The sequence below is a fragment of the Xyrauchen texanus genome, chromosome 5 (assembly GCF_025860055.1).
Source record: "Xyrauchen texanus isolate HMW12.3.18 chromosome 5, RBS_HiC_50CHRs, whole genome shotgun sequence".
NCBI lineage: Eukaryota > Metazoa > Chordata > Actinopteri > Cypriniformes > Catostomidae > Xyrauchen > Xyrauchen texanus.
This window is the reverse complement of record NC_068280.1, coordinates 20,030,565-20,048,119: the sequence shown is the minus strand read 5'-3', so window position 1 is coordinate 20,048,119 and position 17,555 is coordinate 20,030,565.

Sequence of the window (17,555 nt, the reverse complement as noted above, 5' to 3'; positions counted from 1 at the left end):
AAAGTGCTCAATGAGTGTATAACACAGCAGCATCTCTGCATTGCCTAACAAAGTGTGTACATTAGTCAGACCTGCTCTTCCTTTATTCACTTGTGCATCACGGGATAATATGTCCAAATGAGTCAGCCATTCCTCTTGTTACTGATGTTGTGGCTAGTCGCTTTCGCAGCTGTGGGTCCAGCTGTTATGGCCACAATACCATATTGGGAGTTACATCATGCGGATCAAAAAGAGTCAAGCATGTGGAAATGGAATGTGACAATGTGAGTGCACATATGTCTGTGGATTTAACTGTGTGTGTGAAAATGTGTGAAAATTATATTACACAGAAATGTAAATTTGAGGAAACATGCATGTGTAAGTGTGCATGAATAAATTGCATTGAAGAGTACCAAGGTTTGCAGAAGCACATTGTACAGTAGTCCTAGGGGACAGTGAGGGGGAAGCAATTTAAATCCTTTGTACTGAGTTCATTATGTTGTGGAGTGCTTGTTTTATTATAGCGTGAGTGTGTGCACATTATGATGAGTGTGGATTTCAAGAGCTAGTCAATCTCAAATCTACAGTATTTAAATTGTTGTAAGTATTGTAAGGGAAAAAGCCACATTTGCAACAATCTGTTTTTAAGGGGAGGTACGTGGGTGGACTGATAGGTGAAGTATAAATATACAGACAAAAAGACAGCAGACTGACAGACAAAAATAGCATAAAACACCTACCTTGCTTTAATGATGATAGGAAGATTTGTATTACTTGATTTGGTTAGAGAGGACTGAGGAAAAGGGTTATTCCATATCCAGTGAAGAAAATAAGGATGGAAGAATTTTATAAAACTACATTTTACAGTGATTACATTCTGCTACAATATGCTTACAGTTCCAGTTGTTTATTTTACATTATCTTACAATACCCTGTATTATCCCATTAAAAGAGACAACACAAATACCATTCTCGACAGACCATTTCTATTCAGCTCAAGTATGCTTTATACAACAGCTCAAATGACGAGAATCACACACTGTTACTCTGCCTTTCTCCACTGATTAAACAAACATGCTCAAAATAAATAAATATAAATCCCTATCTGCTCACATAAATGAAAGTAAAGAAACAGGTAAGCTATTAGGACCCAGTCCTAGGAACAAAGTGAATGATATCACCAAGAGGGAATGCAGGAGGATGCCAGAGAGAGACGAGAGCCAAATGAGAAGCACGTCTGCCATTAAACTTGTGGTTTTATACCAAATCCCTCTGTGATGTCAGAGAGCTCAGAAACAGGGGCTGATCTCCTTTTCACCACGCCACCTAGAAAGTAAAAGAAATAACCAACAAAAACATTTCAAACAACAGAAATACTAGTAGGTACTCATAACACCCTCACCCTTATGTGAATAAATTGCAGGTATATTTGGATAACTCACCTTAATAGGGCATCAGCAAAGACATTTTCCTTACCTCATATGTGACGAATGTCCAAACCAAAGGGTTGTAAAAACAAGCTTCAGCGCATTAAACGTTGATTGTTATTTCTCATTCGATGTAAAAAGACCAAGGGGTTATGATCTGTATAAACCACCACTGGATATGAAACAGAACAAATATAAACCTCAAAGTGCAGTAGTGCACGAACAAGGGTGAGTGCTTCCTTTTCTAATGTGAAGTAAACCCTCTGATATTTATTAAATTACTTTGAGAAATAATAGACGGGGTGCTCAACGCCAATTTAATCTAACTGCAGTAGGACAACACCAGCACCTGTGTCACTAGCATCTACTGCGAGGTGAACTGGAGTAGTGAAATCGGGAGCGGAAAGAACGGGGAAATTAATGAGAAGCGCTTTAACCTTCTCAAAACTCAATTGACAGTTATCAGTCCACTTGAACATGACCTTTGGACTAAGAAGATCAGTCAGAGGTGAGGCAACTGCAGAAAAGTTGTTACAGAAATTGTAACAAATTTCTGCAAACTGGGCACAGGGAACTGACTGATGGACTCTACCTTAGACTCAACAGGCCGAACTTGCCCACGACCTACGATTTTTTCCTGGTAGGTTACCGTGGCTTGACCAAATTCACATTTGGCCAGATTCACGGTACGGTAGGCACTGGACAACATATCAAATAGAGCACCAATTTGCTCTAAATGTTCTGACCAGGACACCACAAGATCATCTTGATATGCCTCACACTTATGCAACCCTGCGATGACTCGGTTAACCAACTTCTGAAAGGTGGCAGGTGCGTTATGTAAAGTGAAAACCATCAAAGTATACTGGAGTAAATTTTCAGGCATTACGAACGCGGAAATTTCTTTTGCACTCGCTGACAGAGGTACCTGCCAATACCCTTTTAAAAGATCGATCTTGGTAACAAAACCAGCATTTCCAACACGATCCACACAATCTTCCATGCAGGGTCAGGTTACGTAATGGCATTAACATGATGAAAATCTGTGCAAAAACTAAATGTATTATCTGCTTTTTTTAGAAGCGGGGAGGGTGAACTTAAGGCACTAGAGCTGGACTATTTTGAATTTTATTTTCAAGCATGAAGGCCACCTCTTTCTGCAAGCAAGTTCTTTTCTCAGCACTTACCCTGTAGACATGTTGTTTAATCGGCCATCACCGACATCAAAATCATGCTCTACTAGGGACGCCTGAGAAGGAACATCAGATAACAAGTTATTATGAGACCGAATTACATTAATTAGGTCAGCACGTTCTTCAACTGCCAAATGAGAAAGATAGAAATCAAGATTTTACATTATTTAAACATGTTCAGCCATCCCTCTACCAATTACCTAGCGGGCACATAAACATCTTCATTTTCCCCCTCAGGAATTGATGGAACAACACAGGTAACGGGAACAACAGAGCAAGGTATAGGAGTCAAAGTTTCAGCACTGGACAGTGACATCCTCTGTCTATCTCTCACATCAGCAGAGAGATCAGCACTAGACAGCTCCTTTTTGACAAGAGAGGTCAAATCGGTCTGGGGAGCAATTAAAGATGCTGACTTCTGTTCAATACTATCTGGCACTCTCTCAAAATATGGTTTAAGCATGTTAACATGACAAAGCCTGGACTTTTTCTTTCTGTCAGGTGTACCTATCACATAGACAAGCTCACTTACCTTTCTCTCCACAAGATAAGGACCATAGTAATTGGCCTGCAGGGACGATCCAGACACGTACATCAAAATGAGTACTTCATAACCATGAACAAAGCTTCGAAGTCATGCATTGTGATCAAAACGTTTCTTTATACGTTGTTGTGTCATTGCTATGCATGCTTGGTGCAACTTGAACCAAAACTCTGAGACAAAATAAAGAATATTAGTTTGTGTCAGATCAATGGTCCAATGGTTTTTGAGCAATTTCAATGAACCACAGACTGTATGTCTGAACACCAGCTCAGCAGGACTAAAACCTAAAGATTCTTGCAGGACCTCTCTTACTGCAAACATTACCATGGGCACTCCATTGTCCCAATCTTTTTGGAATTCCAGACAGTATTCTTGCAGCATCGACTTCAAAGTCTGGTGAAACCTCACGAGTGCTCCTTGGCTTTCTGGATGATAACAACTAGATGGAAGGTGTTGGATGGGAAACTGATCTAGAGCCTGTCTGAACACATGTGACATGAATTTTGTGCCCTAATCAGTTTGAATAGTATGTGGTAAGCCAAAAAAGGAAAAGAAACTGATAAGAGACTTAACAAAAACTGCCGCAGTAATTATCCTCAGAGGAATTGACTCAGGATATTGTGTGGATGTACACATAATTGTCAACAAATACTGATTTCTTGATGTGCAATGTAAAGGACCTACACAATCAATGATTACATGTTCAAACAGATCACAGATTGCTGGAATTGTATATAAAGCGCTGGAAATATACTCTGATCCGGCTTTCCTATTACCTGACAAATATGACAGCTTCTTCAAAAATTCACTACATCGCCCTTCATGCCAAGCCAGATTACACGATCATAAATTTTATTAACCCCTAAATTACCTGCAAACGGATTTTCATGAGCAACACTTAGAATTTCAGTGCAAAGTATAGTCGGAACAACTATCTGTTTAACAACCTGCCAGTCATCTTCAGCAGATGTAGTTAGGGGTCTCCACTTAACACACCACCATCAATAAAGAACCCTTGGGGTACATTTTCCAAGTTCCTCTACAAGAACAGCACTCTCAAAGCGGGAAGAAACGGTCAAATATTTCCTCTGCTCAATAACAAGTTGCTCGTGAGACAAAGGAAATGTGTCAAGCCCCACCGAATGCCCTATTTCTTTCTAAAATCAGAGAAGAAAAAGCTATCGCTCAAATCAAAATTCCACTGAACATCTGCCTTATCATGGTTCTGTCCCTTCAGTTTCTGAGACATTGCGGGAGTAACTGCACACAAAGGAAAAACCCTTTGGGTACATCTGAGCCAACACATCAGGAGTAGAATAATGATATTAATTGACTAAATGGGGCCCAGGTCAGGAAGCAGACAAACTGGTTAATACGGTCAGGAAGCAGACAAACTGGTTAATCCGAACGTCTGCTAGCTGCCTTGAGACGTCACACAGGTCACATAAACTACAACACATAGAGACTTTATCACCTAGATATCTCATAGAGGCTGTTTCTGTTCCCCGAACTACCAAACACAAAACCCTCACTAAATCGTTTAGAAAAAATTTGATTAAGGTCAAACTTGAACAAAACAAACAAATTAAAAATGTACATCATATAAAAATAGGGCTACTAAACATTAGATCTCTTTCTACCAAAGCACTAATTGTCAATGAAATGATTACAGATCATAGATTGGATGCGCTCTGTTTGACTGAAACCTGGCTTAAACTGGATGAATATATTAGTTTAAATGAATCTACTCCCCCAGGTTATTGTTATAAACATGAGCCTCGTCTGAAGGGTCGAGGAGGAGGTGTTGCTACAATTTACAGTGAAGTTTTTGGTGTTACTCAGAGGACAGGATATAAATGTAAGTCTTTTGAACTAATAATGCTTAAGGTGACACCGTCAAATACAAATATAAATAAAAAATCTCTGTCGTCCTTTACCCTTGCTACAGTGTATAGATCACCTGGGCCTTATTCAGATTTCCTTAGTGAATTTGCAGATTTTTTATCAGATCTTGCATTTACTGTAGATAGAGCCTTAATTGTTGGTGACTTCAACATTCACATAGATAATGAAAATGATACATTGGGATTAGCATTTATCGATATTCTCAACTCTCTTGGAGTCAGACAAAATGTAACAGGACCAACTCATCGCCATAATCATACGCTAGATTTAATTCTTTCATATGGAGTTGATGTTGATAATATAGAAATTCTGCAACAGAGCGATGACATCTCGGATCATTACCTCGTCTCTTGTATGCTGCAATCAGCTAATGTTACTCAATCTACACCACGCTATCGTTCAGGTAGAACCATTCTTTCAACCACTAAAGGTAGCTTCACTAATACTCTTCCAGATCTATCTCATATACACAATAAACCCCAAAGCCCAGAAGAACTTGATGAAATAACAAAAAATTTAAATGCAGTCTTCTCTAGCACCCTTGATGTTGTCGCCCCACTTCGATTAAAGAAAATTAAAGAAATAAGCCCTGCACCATGGTACAATGATCACACACATGCTCTCAAGAGAGCAGCTCGGAAAATGGAGCGCATGTGGAAAAATACAAAATTAGAAGTATTTCAGGGTGCATGGAAGGATAGTGTCTGTAGCTACAAACACGCACTCAAAGCTGCCAGGTCAGCATATTTTAGTAAACTCATAGAAAATAACCACAACAATCCTAGATGTTTATTCAGTACTGTGGCTAAATTGGTTAGGAATAAAGCCTCAACCGAACCAGATATTACGTCACAGTTCAAGAGTAATGACTTCATGAATTTCTTCACAGATAAAATTGAAATAATCAGAAATAAAATTGGAATTATGCAATCATCTGTCATAGCACCCCAGAAAACAATGTCAAATAATTTCCCTCATGTGCAACTTCAATCCTTCGCTATCATAGGTCATGAAGAGCTAACAAAACTTATCGAAACATCAAAAGCCACAACTTGTTTGTTAGATCCTATACCAACTAAGCTCTTAAAAGAGGTATCTCCTGTAATATCAGAACCTCTTCTTAATATCATTAACTCCTCGCTGTGCTTAGGACATGTCCCAAGAAACTTTAAAATGGCAATTATCAAACCGCTAATTAAGAAGCCACAACTTAATCCTGGAGAACTTGCTAATTATAGACCGATTTCAAATCTCCCGTTTATGTCAAAAATACTAGAAAAAGTATCCTCCCAAATATGTTCATTTCTACAGAGAACTAGTATATATGAAGAATTTCAATCAGGATTTAGGCCTCATCACAGTACAGAGACTGCACTTATCAGAATTACAAATGACTTGCTCTTATCATCTGATCGCGGCTGCATTTCTCTTCTAGTGATTTTAGATCTTAGTGCTGCATTCGACACGATAGATCACGACATTCTCTTGAATAGGCTAGAGAATTATGTTGGAATTTGTGGAGTGGCATTAGCATGGTTTAGGTCATATTTAGCAGACCGCTACCACATTGTCTATGTAAATGAGGAATTGTCAAACCAAACAAAAGTAAAATATGGAGTGCCACAGGGATCAGTTTTAGGGCCTCTGCTTTTCTCCATGTATATGCTTCCCCTGGGAGATATTATCAGGAATCGTGGAATAAGTTTCCACTGCTATGCTGACGATACACAACTTTATATTTCTTCAAAACCTGATGAGATTTCACAATTCTCAAAATTAGCAGAGTGTATTAATGAAATAAAAGATTGGATGGCCAGAAATTTCCTTCTACTCAATTCTGACAAAACAGAGGTTCTAATTATTGGACCAAAAAACTCTAAAAATAAGCCACTAAAATATAATTTGTCTCTAGATGGATGTACTGTTACATCATCTTCAACAGCGAAGAACTTAGGTGTTATATTTGATACCAATCTGTCCTTTGAAATTCAAATTACAAATGTTTGTAGAACAGCATTCTTCCACCTAAGAAATATTGCTAAATTAAGGCATATGCTCTCGGTTGCTGATGCCGAAAAACTAATTCATGCGTTCATGACCTCAAGACTAGATTATTGTAATGCATTACTGGGAGGATGTCCAGCAAGATCAATAAATAAACTTCAATTGGTTCAAAATGCAGCAGCCAGAGTGCTGACGAGAACCAAGAAATATTAGCATATTAGCCCCATTTTATCATCGTTACATTGGCTACCTGTTAAATTCCGTATTGATTTTAAAATTCTGTTAACTACGTACAAAGCTTTGAATGGTCTAGCTCCGCAGTACTTAAGTGATCTTCTACCACGCTATATTCCAACACGTTCATTAAGATCGCAAAATTCTGGCCTATTAATAGTTCCTAGAATATCAAAATCCACTAAAGGAGGAAGATCCTTTTCATATTTGGCTCCTAAACTATGGAATAGTCTCCCAAACACTGTTCGAGATGCAGACACACTCTCTCAGTTTAAGTCTAGACTAAAGACTCATCTATTTAGCCAGGCATACACCTAATTTATCCTCCAACTCACAATTAGGCTGCTTTAGTTGGGTCTGCCGGAACCAGAAACCAGAAACATTGAGCATGATCTCTTACTCTGCAATAAATTAAATGGCATCTATGCTTACATCTTTTTATTTGTTTCCCTGTCTCAACCTCGGGACTCCTATCCTGAGGTCACCAGAACCGGCTGGATCCAGCACCATTCCTGCTTCATGTTGGACTCCACTGCTACATGTCGCAGAATGATGATGACTAAATGCAGCCGGTGCCAGCCAAACATCACTTCAATCTATTATGACGGACTTCAGAGGATGAAATGATGCCAACTCCAACCTGCATCACCTCGGTCTATAGATGGACTACGATCTTGAAATGGAATGCATAGACTAACTATTGCCAACAAAAGCCTTCATCAGCCAATTAACAAGGACAATTGCATCTATGTGAACTTCTGCAATTAATCGAGATGGCCTTCAAAGACTTTGGTCATTAATCTTACAGTTCTAACACAATCGATGTTTAATCACTGACCCTTAACACTTAGTTTAATAATTTTAAACAATGATTTTAACTATACATAATTAATATTTACATTACATTCAAAATGTTAGCCAGAGGGGAACTGGCCCCCACATTGCATCTGGTTTCTCCCAAGGTTATTTTTCTCCATTAATCAACATCTTATGGAGTTTTGTGTTCCTTGCCACAGTCGCCTACAGCTTGCTCACTGGGGTTATTAATACAATTATCATTTAATTATTTTTAAACACTATTAAAAATCGTATTTTATCGAAATTACACAATGATGATTAATCGACTTTATAGACATTACAGTTTTATCGTCTGTTAATGCTGATATTCTGTAAAGCTGCTTTGAAACGATGTGTGTTGTGAAAGGCGCTATACAAATAAAATTGACTTGACTTGACTTGACTAGAACAAGGTAGAGGAGCATCAGTTTCCTCAGGACTAGAAAATACTCTCCCTTCCACTAAGTTATCCCCCTAAATAAATGTAATGTCACACCCACTGTAACATGGTCCTTAACAATGGAGGAATCAAGTTCAATTTTGTGCAAAGGCACATTCACAATGCCCATCTCGAATCCCTGTACTAAGATACTCAAACCAATGGAGGTTTTCTCGGACAAACGTAATATACATTCCAGTAAAAAACTCTGAGCAGCACCTGTATCCAAAAGTATTTTGACTGGTCTCCGAGAGCTAAAATCACCACCCAAAGATACAAACCTGTCCATTATGAATGGCACATATCCCTGATCTTCACTAGTGTCAGCTTTGAAAGCCAACATCTCCAGTCTAGCCAACTATGGCGAAGATGTCATATGCAAATCTACTGGGTTTGGGACACCATTTTTTCTCTTGAGTGCATTGCAATCCGCAATAATGTGTCCATGTTTCTTACAATAGAAACAAACGGGTGAGGACAAGGAATTATCTGAATTTTCTACCAGCTTCTCAGCAGTAAAACCCCAATCAGGACTACATTTTGAAAACTTGCGACTGCTACAACAAGATGTAGACTTTTGAGTCAAGGTAAAGACGTTCTTATGTGTAAGAACATATTCTTCAGCTAAAGTAGCCGCAGCATCACATTTAAAAACTTTTTCATAATTTAAATACGTCGAAACACATTCAGGTAATCAGTTTTTAAATTCTTCTAAAATAATAAATTCACGTGGCTCTTCAAAAGTTTTTACTTTTAATGAAGCACACCACCGATCAAACATCAACTCTTTCTCTCTAACAAACTTAACGTATGTATCATTCTCGATCTTGTGATGATTATGAATTTTTTGGAGGTAAGCTTCGGGAACCAATTCATCCAACTCAAAGAATGGCCACCATCACTTGTTTGTAATCTAGAGAGTCCTCATCAATAGGGCAGAATACGCTTCCAGAGCCTTACCTGTAAAGACCCACTGCAATAGCATAGGTTAAACCTCTTTTGTCCACTTCAAATGAATTGAAACATGTTCAAAAAGAGCAAAATAATTGTCAACCTCTTGTTCTTTAAAAGGAGGCACAATACTCATATTAAAATAAAGAGAGCCTTGTACATCCCTTTCTTGAGCTTTCAATTCCAGCTCTTTAAATTGACAAGTTTGTTCAATTTTGATCTTTTTCAGTCTCACGTTCTTACTGTCATTCGTCCTCACACTCCCATTCTTCTTTCGAGAATGAGAAGTGGGGAGCGTGTCTGCCATTAACCTTGTGGTTTTATACCGAATCCTTCGGTGATGTCAGAGAGCTCAGAAATAGGGGTGGATCCCCTTTTCAACACGCTATCTAAACACTAAAAGTAACAATAAAAAAAACTAAAAAAATATGAGTAGGAACACGTAACACTATGAATTCCCTGCTAGTGTCTGTTTCATTAAGTGTGTCAAATCCTCCCTTCGCCCCTTAAGCAGTGTATCACCTTTTCTAGTGAATCATCCCCTCCAGCCACACTTCAACAGGCCACAAAATCAATCAGTACGGTAATTAATGCAAACACGGCAGGTGTTCTGTCTGGAGCTGGGAACCATGGGGGAAGTTAAAAGCTTTGTTTTATCTCCATGTAACATTGTGTGAAAATTTGTGACTCAGAAAATAGATTATTCTCATTCACCTGACAACCGTTGTCGATTGCATGGGTGGGATGTCTATAGAAAAAAATTAAAAATATTTCAGGGAAGAATTAACAGCTCAATTAACAACAAGGCAGAAACATTTAGTCTGCAACTGCGAATATAACAATAAATGGGTAAATTATGTGACGCAAATGTACTTTATTTTTTTGTCCTAATCTAATAATTTATTCAAAAATACATTAAAAAATGCAATTCACACAAGATATTAACTTGAATACATCTCAACTATGATGAATGTGTTTTCAATTTCTGAGTTCAAAGTCATTTAGATATTTTTTCTTCTTCTTGGAATTAAAGCAATTTCAAAGTGGTGTAACTCTTAATAAAATAAATGTTTGACATACATTGTTCTAAAATAATATTTTATTATTATTTCTTTAAAAAATAAGCAGTAAAATAATTTTCCAGTTAATATTTGAAATATTGTTAATATCTGAAAACTTTTTGTCCACCAGATCAATGTCAGGTGGTGTAACCAATGTAAAGGTAGCCATTTTGCTAAAAAAAAAAAAAAAAAAGAGAGGACCCTGTCATACCACCATGATTGTGTGTGAAGTTTTACAAAATAAGAAAAAATATTGATATTTGTGACTTTTTTTTTTTAGATTATTTATTAATTTATTTTACTTTGAAATAATGTTTGAAAACTTTTTTCCCTTATTTATTAAGTTGTATAAAGTTGTGTAGACGTCTATTCTATGTGCAAGGAAAGAACTGATACCTTTTACTTGATGGATACACAACCTGACATTTTTAAAGTTAATAAATACATTTGTTTGTAGAAAATGCTATTGTTGTTTTTGCAAAAAGGTATGAAACCAACATGAACACAAAGAAAGATTGGTAATACTTTACAATAAGGTTCCATTTGTTAACATTAGTTAATGCATTAGGTATCATGAACAAACAATTAACAATATAGGCCTATGTTTTACATTATTTATCAATCTGTGTTAATGTTAGTTAATACAAATTAAATTGTTTAGTTAGTTCATGTTGTTTCATAGTGCACTAATGTTAACATATACAACTTTTGATTTAAAAAACATAGCCAATAATTATATGTTGAAGTTAACATTAATTAACATTAATTAATATTAATAAATGCTTATTAAGGATTGTTCATTGTTAGTTCGTGTTAACTAATGTTGTTAAATAATTTTAACAAATGGAACCTAAGTGTTAAGTGTTACCGAAACGTGTAAACTAGATTGCATCAGATTTTTGTCCCCTTAGACATCCTTATTTGTCAATGACCATTAAAAGAGTGACTTGAGAGAACCAGTGAGGAATCGCAGTTTCGCTGTCCTTGGTGCTGAAGCCAATACGTTGAGCAGTAGAAAACATGACATAGGTCAGGAAGCAAGTGAAAAGTAAGCATCGCGTTCAGATGATTGTTTATCGACCTGTTTATAAAAGTTCTAATAATTCAACGATGGACTTTTCATAGAAGTGGACTGATTTTGGTTTAGTGTCTGAATTGGTCCAATGGTCCCTAGCACACGCTCTTCCCATTTATTTGCACTTTCTCCCTTCTCGCTCTTTTGTGGCGGCAGATTAGAGTTCACACGCCATTAGTCACGGTGGGGTGTTGCGCGCGTATCCCGCGCCGAGAAATCTTCTTTGTGTCAGAATCGTTTTGTCCTGCCGCGGCGGCTTATCTCCGGGACGAACGCACAATTACATTTTAACGATTTCATGCCGGTTCATTACGAGAGCAGGGGGCCGCGCAGAGAGACTTAAAGAAGGTAATCAGACATAATTAAGCTCGCACCGGTGCCTATCTTATAGAAGAATGTGGTCAAACTTCAGTGGTGTGACCCATGCTAGACCTAAATACCAAGAGACCTTTTCACAATAGTCTCTTTCAGTGAGTGTGTAAAATAAGTGCACAAATGCACTGTAAATCGAAAAAGTACTTACTTAGAATCTACATTTGGTCAAAGCTATGTATAAAAGCCATTTATATATTTAATATATATATATATTTTAGCACTAATCAATATCCAATATTGACCTCTAAAACAAACACAAATATCTCTTTTAGAGAACTTAAAGTCTAAAAGCTTTATGATGCTCTTTTGGCAGCCAGTGAAAAGACAAAGTGTAGAGGCTTTCATCTTTTTGTAAGAGGTTGAAAACTCTGGCAGGTTTAAAGAGACTGCCAGTGCAAGTACATTATCAATCTTGCTAGTGACAGCTTCATAGACGAGAGTCCAGGAGTCTTGTGGTGTGAAGAAAACCAAACAGCTGTGCTTCTTTTAACCATCATTTGATGTTTTCTTTTCCCAGCCAATCATTCATGTTTCATCTAGACTAGGAGACACATCTTATAATCTTCTCTGTGTTAGGTATGATATTCTTGAAATCAACAACACAAACAGGTTTTATTACCTGCTGCACACGCACACACACACACACACACACACACACACACACACACACACACACACACACACACACATGTTGTGTTTCCATGTTTTATGGGGACTTTCCATAGACATAATGGTTTTTATACTGTACAAACTTTATATTCTATCCCCTAAACCTAACCCTACCCCTAAACCTAACCCTCACAGAAAACTTTCTGCATTTTTACATTTTCAAAAAAAATAATTTAGTATGATTTATAAGCTGTTTTCCTCATGGGGACCGACAAAATGTCCCCACAAGGTCAATTATTTCGGGTTTTACTATCCTTATGGGGACATTTGGTCCCCACAAAGTGATAACTACACGCTCACACACACACACACACACACACACACACAAACACTCTCTCTCAATTCAATTAAATTCAATGGGGCTTTATTGGCATGAATGTAAACAATACAATATTGCCAAAGCAGAGGTTGCGTAAAAACAGAACTTAATAAATAATTAAATTTAGTTTAACAAATTGAACAAAATATAAAAATAAATACAAAAACAAGATCAGAATTTCTGAAGACCAAAGTGTTTAAAAAGCTGAAGAGAACTGACATATACTTACATGTAAATGAATATATACACATAAACTGAGGGTCACTGTGGTGAACATTAGGGTGACACACAGCAGTAAAACACATAACACATATTCACCCACTGTCTCTCAGGCTGTGACACGTTAAAACGTATCTTGCAGCCAGTGCTGCTGTGTGTCCCTCTCCAAGTATTATATTCATTTTTTCTTGTTCTGTCATGGTTATAAATGTGTCTATGGTGCTTGTTAGTTTATCTATATAGATGTCCCTTTTATCTTGAAATTTTGGGCAGTGAAGGAGAAAGTGCACCTCTATCTCGACCTCACCTGTCTCTCTCTCTCTCTCTCTCTCTCTCTCTCTTTAAATGGTGCAGACTATTGAGAGACATTTACTGTATACATCATTTTGTTTCATGCTGAGGAGATTCAAATCTATACATTTGTGATTTCTCTGTTCTTTTACACACAATAAATGGAAACACAGCTTGCAAAATTATTTAACACAACCACAAAGACAGCTCTGCTTTAGTAGTGAATGCAAATAGAAAATCTGGCCTTCGTCAAATCCAGTTAAAAAATATCTCATTTCAAAACATTGTATCAATGGAGGGTAATTACAGTGTTTATCATGCAGTCATCATGCCAATTAGATTGTGGAAAGCCTCTTTACATATTTATTGAGAAACTGTAACAGAATCCCAAATTAGAATGCAGTCCATGAACAACCAGAAGACTGAATTCATGAGCTTCTCTAGGATGTGTTAGATTAATAGTTTTTTGATCAGTTCAGTTTATTAAAAGGTGAATGACAAGTGAATATGAGGTTAAAAACATTTGGGGAATAATGACTTCTCTAGTTTACATTGGCAACATCTGTTTCCTTGCCTACAAATCCTATGTTCACAAACTCTTTGCATTACTACTGCTTAGCCAGCATAACTGGATTCAAATACTGAGCTCTTAGCTATATTTCAAAATCTGTTTTCCTCATTGTCTCCAGTCAATCAATAAATTACATTCAGCATATTGCAAATGCATGATATTATTGGGTGACCTTTATTGGGTGGCTGCATATAATAGCCTTCCTGAATGGTTTGTACTAGGGGATTTGTAGGGGAAGGAGGGAGTTATTTTCACATCTGAGACCATTCGACGCCAGTTAGATGTCTAAATTACACAGGCATGGCCACAGATATACTGTGGATTCTGACAAGCAGGGAATCAGTAAGCAATTAATAGTGTTTAGCTCACCATAGATAAACCAGAGCATCTTTGCTCAGTTCCCCTAAATTTAAATTATAATATTACCAGTTTGCAGTTTTCAGAGGTGAGCTGGTACATATCTTTCAGATATTATTTCGGAAGACCTACTCAGGCTCCTTACAGTTTAAGGGTGATTAGCAGGTAATTAGTTTAGCTTATTGATAAATAGGACAGGTTCAAAGGGCAAGAAGAAATGGTTCAAATGTTTGAAGAAATGTTTCAGCATCTTAACAATAGAATGGAATGACTCCCAGCAAATGTGTAAATCGATAGTGGTAGGCCACTGCAAAAAACTAAAAAAGCATTTGATTCAACTTATGTGGGGGAATGTGGGGAGATATTTCCTACTGAACTATCTGAGTTATCAATGTCATATTGAACAATATTGCTGATTTGCAAGTTCCCAGCATGTATTGCTACATGAATAAATTATGTGGTTAGTGTTAAAGGCTTATTTTTAGGTCACTTTATTTTTTTTGCCACTGTTAGACAATTGTTGTGTGGTGATTTTTTAAAAGCTTTTTTATTCTTAATATGGTTTGTTAAATTTCACCGTTATTGAGGTTTGTGTGTTAAGGTCTATTGTGTGTCTACATGAATTATACATTAGGGATGGGCAATACCACATATTTTCTTTTCGATCTGATACAAGTACTTTTATGCCAGAATTGCTGATATCGATGCCAATATAGATACCTCTAATACATTTATTTATTAATAATTATTTGGATAAAATTAGTAACTTAAATTATTACTTAAATTATTATAACTCCAGATGCTGTTTTTCTGTCATTAGCTCAGGAAAACACTGCTCTCTCTTTGAACAGGCGCTATGACTGAAAGAGTGAGCAATGTCTGCTGGTGTATTTTAGCATTTCTCTGCATCAAGATGAGCGGAAGAAAAAAAGATTTCTGGTGCCATGCAACAATTTGCTCATATAATTATTATGTTACACTTCGAAGCTAATGAGATGCATTAACATGCATGTTATCTAAATAACAAGACCACTAGATTGATATTCTTGATACCACATCAGTATCGGAAGTATTGATACATTAGACCCATCCCTATTGTACATACATGCCTTGCCTTGCAAGACATATCTGTCTCTGCAGATGTAAAATTGCAGTTAACTTCATTTAAAAGTAATTGAAATGGTGACAAAATAAAAGTTCTCATATTGTGGATTTATAGTTGGCTGAAAAAGATATTAGTAGTTCTCTCAACAAGAGTTTTTGCATTTAGTGAGCAAAAAAAAAATCACATTGACTAAACAAATCAATGTTACTGAACAATTATTAAGACCATCATTGAGAGAACACAAAAATCCTACTTGCTTTGAATTTGTAAGTTTGCTCAGCTATTCATCAAGTGTGCACAAAAGCAAAGAAAAAAAATATAAAAAGTAATAAAGAGTAATTGTTTATTTAAATAAGTTGAAATAATATTTGCCCCTTGATGTCATGTCATTGGTGTGTTTTCGAAAATACAAAAAGTTGTGGAAAAGACGAATCAGAAGAAGAAAAGGCTGCTCAAATGTTCATGATTTTGCCACCATATTAAAAACCTTATAAAATAAACATTTTAACTGCATTTTTCCCCCCTTGGTTCATTTAAATGTGCCATTGGTGTTACACTTTTTAATTTTCATGTGAAATATCTTTAATTGAAGGGGAAAAAAAACAATTTAATGGTATGATTTTGTCACAGTGTGAACCCCTTTTTGTCATCTTTCTGTGTCCAATGACTCTTATTTTGAAATGTATTTTGGTCTTCCTCTTCAAGCCTGTTTTCCTGATTTCATCACTCATTGTTTCCAGCTGCCTCTCATTTAGTCATTAGTCTTCGTGTGTATATATAGCCCTCATGTTTCCTTTAATCTTTGTTGGTTCTTGTTTGTATCTCTGTATGTAGTGTTACAAGCCAGCATACTGGTGTGGAGTTTAAGTTGCCGTCTTTGTATGTCCACCGCCTTCATTGTTTATTCTTCTTTTGTTCATTTTTAAATTACTGAAATTAGATCCTCACACTTTTGCCAATTCCCTGCGCAAACTTCTAACAGAAGAACCACAACAAGGATCCAGCAGGAAAACTCTTCTTGAGCAAATTCTGTGAGGTGGATAACGAGGTGAACTTTAATGATGTGGCCTGTAAAGCCATTTTCTGAATTGGTTTGAATGAACCAGTGAAGTCCCTTATGCCTTGTGCAAAAGTGGTCAGTGGTCTCTGAGCTCCCATTAACAGAGACCACATTCTCCCCAGCCTCAGTGGTCCTGGAGATCTCCGTCATCAAGCCTCCCATGGTTCAGCCCCTCGAGCCTTCCACAGCTCCATCTTCCTTTCTCAAGTCTCCTTTCCCAAGTCTCTCCTTTTTTCATCGAGCCTCCCACAGCAGTGCTAACGGCAGTCCATAAGAGGAGAAGGGCTCCTACTCCCTAGTCACTGCCTGTGTTCACGGCCACGGAGGCCGTTCCCCTGTCTCTGCCAGTGCCCGAGGCCACAGAGGCCGTTCCCCTGTCACTGCCTGTATTTACTACATCAGAGGTTGTTTCCCTGTCACTGCCAGCACTCCTGACCTCCGTGGCTCTGCCCTCAGAGACTTCCATGGCTCTACCCCTGAGACTCTTCTTCCAGCGGCTCCACCTGCTTCCCCTTCTGATACTCCTCCTCCTCCAGTGGCTCCGCCCGCTTCCTCTTCTGATATTCCTCCTCCAGTGGTTCTGCCACTTCCTCTTCTGATACTCCCCCTCCAGTGGTTCTGCCTGCTTCCTCTTCAGATACTCCTCCTCCAGCGGCTATGCCTGCTGCTTCTTCTGATACTCTTCCACCAACACATCCTGTGGCTCTGCCCCTTCTGGCTGTGCCTCCAGAGACTCAATTCCCTGATTTTCCTTCAGCTCTGCCCGTTCCACCTCTGGCTCCTCCTACTGAAACTCAAATCCCTGCTCATGCTGCGGCTCTACCCGCTCCACCTCAGGCTCCTCATGAGTCTCAAGTCCCTGCTATGCCTTCGGCTATGCCTCCTGAGATTCAACTCCCTAAACCAACTGTGGCTCAGCCCCCTGGGTCTTCACCACCAG